This window comes from Hemibagrus wyckioides, linkage group LG05 (assembly GCF_019097595.1).
Source record: "Hemibagrus wyckioides isolate EC202008001 linkage group LG05, SWU_Hwy_1.0, whole genome shotgun sequence".
NCBI classification, from domain to species: domain Eukaryota; kingdom Metazoa; phylum Chordata; class Actinopteri; order Siluriformes; family Bagridae; genus Hemibagrus; species Hemibagrus wyckioides.
Window position 1 is genome coordinate 20,848,665 of NC_080714.1, and position 5,715 is coordinate 20,854,379.

Below are 5,715 nucleotides of genomic sequence, written 5' to 3' on the forward strand. Positions count from 1 at the left end.
TGAGCTTTTTCACTAGTCCGGTTCAGTACAAAAAGGGTTAAAACTCTGTTTTCGATTAGCTGCTCCTTTGTGGTCTTCATTCCTAATCTCTTAAATACGGTCACTGCATGCTTAGTAGAACTGTGGCAACAGTGAAGTGTTTGCGTTCTTGTCACAATGACAAAAATATCACCACTTATTTTCTTCTGTAGTTTGCTGACCCTCCCTCCAAACGTAACATTTATCGTGTCATCATCTCATGCTTGGAATACATATAAAAAAATCTGGCTCACTTTCTTTTGTGTGCACCTTTGAATGTTCACCTAGAAGTACGAAAAGATTGGTCACCAACACACACCACAAATCTCGCCCGTTTTTTTTTTTTGTTTGTTTGTTTATTTGTTTGTTTTCATGTAAATTTTTGCCAAAGAATTATTTTTTTTGTTTATATTGCTACTTCTGATTTGTGTCTCTTCCTAATGGGTCGCTGACTTCACTTAATACTCGCCCTATTCTTCCTTTCTCTCTGCCGGTCTATCTGTACATATGTATCTATACATTTGTTTTGGTTTTTGATGTCCCTACAGTGGGACATGTGTACTGTATGTTGTATTGTTAGGCCTATGGTTTACATACAGAAAAGAAGAAGAAGGAAAAAAAAAACAATGGGGGGGAAAAAAAAAAAAAGTCTAGCGTAGTTCGATTCTTCCTGATGTATAGAAGAAAAATCATGTCCTTTTCATTTCTTTGGTTCCGATGATGAGACAACTGTAAACTCAAGTGCCTTCTGTAGTTCTTTGCATACATTTGTCATTCCTCTCCCATCATTTTCAAATGTGGACCAAAGACATCTTTAGCCCCTTTCCATACTCTGTCTCCACTGTATACAGGATATCTCCCATGGCTGGCTACAGTACAAGCAGCACTTGGACAAGTCTCCTTCCCCTTTGTCACTGATTGGCACACTTCTCATTTACTATGAATAAAAAAACCAAACAAAACAATAATTGTTAGCAATTTCCTGATTTGTTTCTGATTTGAAGAGTGAATGGTCATATAGATTTTATTTCTTTTACCAGTATTTAAATTGCTTATTGAACGCCGAACCTGGACATCAACAGTCTACCTGGTGTACTGGTTCTGAAGAGTGCTTACATTTTCACAATTTCAAGTATTCACTCTAATGCGTGATGACCATTGAATATTTTTTCATCTGGAACACAGCACCTTACCAGACCAGGATGAAGCAGTTGCCTCCTGGGCAAAGGTACAACTTGAATGACGAAGCAACATTGCATTGCCTAGGCTTTATTATATAAACCATGCAGTATCTCCATAATACAATACATTAGCAACAGGGTTGCCAGATTGGGCTGAAGATTTAAGCACAGCTTAAAACCTTCCCATTTCAAAAAATACCAGTCCAAAATGCATACTGTTATAACTAATACAATAACAAACAGTTAATAACTTTGTGATATTGGCTTAACAACCCGCTAATCAAGACTGAAGTCTGACTGGACAGGACTCTCCTGAACCTTATAACCACATTATTAAACCGTCAACATTACATATTGCACTTGTAAAGTTCGTTTGAATGGAAAATTAATGAAATCATGTTCATAGTCAAAAATTAAAAACCCACCCAATGCATTTTTTCCCAGTGAGACATAACCAAAAGAAGTTTGGCAACACTGATTAGCAAGTCTGATGGTACATGTTGAACTTTCTAGAGAACAATGCTGTCATGTTGTGACATGATTGATAAATGGGACTTTGGTGCTTTAATTGAATGTTGGTTACATCTAGTTAATAATCCTGTCAGCCTGGGGGAAGAAGCTAGTGCAGATTCTGGTGGAACAGGTCCGGATACTATGATGCCTTTTTACAGGCAGCTGGAGGGCAAAGCACCCATTGGAGATCCCAAGGGCTTGGACGGGTTCAGCATTATGCTGGAGGAGTGTTTGAGGTCATATCCTGAATGGGAAAGAGGGGATCTCTGTAACTTCTGTGGTCATCCAGTACCCCGTCCTGCACACAAGTGTTGCCCACGTCAACTCAAGAAGGGCTGTTAAGAATCTGGTTCAGGAAGAACACTACGTATGGGAGAGCTTGGGAAATTGTGCTCCCAAACTAGGCAGCTGATGAGAACACATTGATTGCACCTCTAGAGCATTTGGTGAAACACCCTTATCCAGAGTGACCTCATTTATACAACTGGGCTATTGAGAGTTTCCAAAATTCCAGCCATGGTAGATTAGTGGTCTTGTGATTCCAACGTCTTAACCACTCAGCTAACAATTCACTAAGCTTCCTGTTTCCCTGTTTAACATGGAGAGGGAGCTGAGGTGGACTCGCTGTCCTCAGCTATAACCAAAAATCGAGGTGCCACTTTAATTTCTTGTCTAGAGATATGGTCTTGGGACTTGGAGGAGCTCGGAAATTGGCACAGTGCAAAAGGCTGAAATTTACCACCAATCTCTGTAGGATTAAAATCAATAATCAGCATTCTTACATAAGTAAGATATGGAACAGAGCCAAGTAACAGGAAACAGTGTCATCTTTGGACTGGTTACAGCGATATGCAATCTGTCTGGAATCCAGTTACACAGGAAGTTACAGAAGTTATACAGTTACAGGAAGGCTTTTTTTTGTTTTTTGTTTTTTTGTCACCCTTGTCTAGTCATTTGAAGTCATTTATAGTGAGTGATGTACAGTAAATATTCCAGGTCAGTAAGTTGGGTTACAGATGAATTCTGTGTTGAAAATGACTGCCTGGCTTAGTGAAATCTTGAAGACGTCTATCCTTTCAGTCCATACAGCTGTCGAGACAAGCCTTAGAATTTTGTAGGTTCAGCAGTTTTGTGTTGGTTGACTCAGGATATGGCGGATAAGCAAAGTAACTCATCCTTAGGAGAGAGAAATTGAAATGTAAACTCGACCATGTGCTTTCAGGTTGGATGTTTCTGGACAGTGACATACACTGTATTGCCAAAAGTTTTGGAACACCCCTTAAAATCATTGAATTCAGGGGTTGGGCTCGGCCCCTAAGTTTGAGTGAAAGGAACTCTTAATGCTTCAGCATACCAAGACATTTTGGACAATTTCATGCTCCCAAATTTGTGGGAACAGTTTGGGGATGGCCCCTTGGGGATGACTGCACACCAGTGCACAAAGCAAGGTCATGGATGAGCGAGTTTGGTGTCAAGGAACTGGACTGGCCTGCACAGAGTCCTGACCTCAACCCGATAGAACACCTTTGGGATGAATTAGAGCAGAGAGCAGATTTGGAGGGGTGTCCCAAAACTTTTGGCTATATAGTGTATTTGTTTCACTCGCACGCTAACCAAAAACCCGTCTACTGGTTGAGACTTAAATCACTGACACCACCTTTAACTCTGTATTATGAATTATATTGTACATTTTCAGCACTGTAGGAGAACAGGTCAAGTGTATGTATTTATTTGTTCTTAGTAGAGCCATGTTTCACTTTATGAGGCTAGTAAAGAGTTCATAAGGGACAGTGAGAGTGACTCAGTCTTTTCTCTCTCATGGTTGCTTTCTTCACTTCCCCTTATCTTGTTTAGAGCCTATGTTCCCCAAGAGCGTTTGTCCCTGTAGATAGGACTGAAGCCTCAGCTACCATAAAGATGGTTCTATTGCTTATTAGTTTCTTGGTCCCTGTGCACATCTCTTATAGTTCACAGGAGAACTGACAAAGCCTGAGGCAGTATAGGTACATTCAAGTATCTGTATATGCTAATGATCAGGGTTTCTGTTTGTCAGTGTGCTAGGAAATAGGCATTCGAGGAATTTATCACAATTTTCATGCATCTTAGTAAAGCGTTTGAGTTATACTAAGTAACAGAATAACAAAAAAATGCTTTAAGCAATCCATGTGGGTTATTGTTTGTGAAGATACACACGTTTCTTGTGTCCCCTTGGGATTTCCTCTGAGCTCTGAGTTTTCTCCCACCTCATAGAAACATTCAACGTGGAATGGCTATGCTAAACCGCTCTCTAGTTGCACAAATGTGTATGCATAGTGCCCTGTGAGGATTTGTGTCCTGTCCATGCTGTATTCCTGTATTCTGTATTCATGCTCAGCGTTCCCAGGATAGTCTCAAGATCCAGAATAAACCTGAGCAGGAAGAAACAGATGCCCCAACAGTGTAATGCTCTTACAGTCTTGTAAGAAAATAAAAAAAATAAACGCCAAAACACAATGTAATATACTCAATAAATGAAAAGGCTCCATCCAGATCATTTCGATGCATTCATTTTGCAGCACTCCTTAACCAACATGTATTTTGCTAAATAATTCGCATTGTCTGGAGGACTTGGTGCACTGGTATCACAGGTAAAACAAGCCACACAGTGTAGCTGGCTTTGTGTCTTACAGCCATCTGATGGAAATAGAGCAGAGTGAAAAGTGTGGGGAAATTAGGCACAGCGTTTGTTTTTAGACCTGTGGGTTCTTTTCTTTTATGTAAAAGAGTATTGTTCATGCAGAGAGGACACTAATGGTGCATGAAACCCAGCTGCCTGTCTTCTGTGGCAGGTGACGTTCTCAGGAGTCATCCAAAAGCACACTTTTCCCAGCACACTATTCCCAAGACTGCTCTAAATGTGTAAATGCTGAATAGTCACATGGCACAAAATAAAGTTACTGTACTTTTCCAACCAGGTGCTTAGTAATGGGTGATTAATGCTTGAGTCATATCTTTTTTTTTCTTGATTTTTTTTAGTGAATTGGATGAATCAGGCAACCAAAGAAAGTTTATTTATTTTAAACAAGCAAGAAGCTTAAACTTTGTTTAACTTAATAGTTTCTTTCATTAAATGAGGATCATAGATTCGGACTGTCAGTCATTGCTTCTCTAAATGAATGAGCTTGAATCAGTTTGAATGGAATTATGTCAGTTGTTCGATTTAATCAAGTTGTTATCCTAATCAGTGTTTTTGCACAGGAAAATTAAATGGCAAGTACTGAATTTTGGGAAGAAAAATCTGACTTGTTTTCTACAAATCTATTTCATTCAAAAGCTTTTCCTTTAAATGATTTTTTGCAGAAGTACAATAGCGCCCCCTGGTGACTCAAAATCTATCTATCTATCTATCTATCTATCTATCTATCTATCTATCTATCTATCTATCTATCTATCTATCCAATAGAACCCCTTTGGGATGAATTAGAGTGGAGACTGCGAGCCAGGCCCTCTTGTCCAACATCAGTGCCTGACCTCACAAATGTGCTTCTAGTGGAATGGTCAGAAACTCCCATAAACACACTCCTAAACCTTGTGGAAAGCCTTCCCTGAAGAGTTGAAGCTGATATAGCTGCAAAGGGTGGGACAACTCCATATTAATTATTCATGTGCATGTGCAAGGCAGATGTCCCACTTTTGGAAAACACACACACACACACACACACACACATATATATATATATATATATATATATATATATATATATATATATATATATATATATATCCTATATGTATATGGGGTATATATGAAATTATACTTTTGAAATGAAATGAATTATACTGTGTGTGTGTGTGTGTGTGTGTGTGTGTGTGTGTGTTGGGTGGGGCTGAAAGTTACACAAGCCCAACACGCAGGGATGACTAATAGTAAAGCGTGTATGATTATTCACGCAGATGTTTTATGAAGTAAACACTAGGTGGCAGTAATGTCCCACAGACCGGATTGTATCCAGAACGAGTAGAA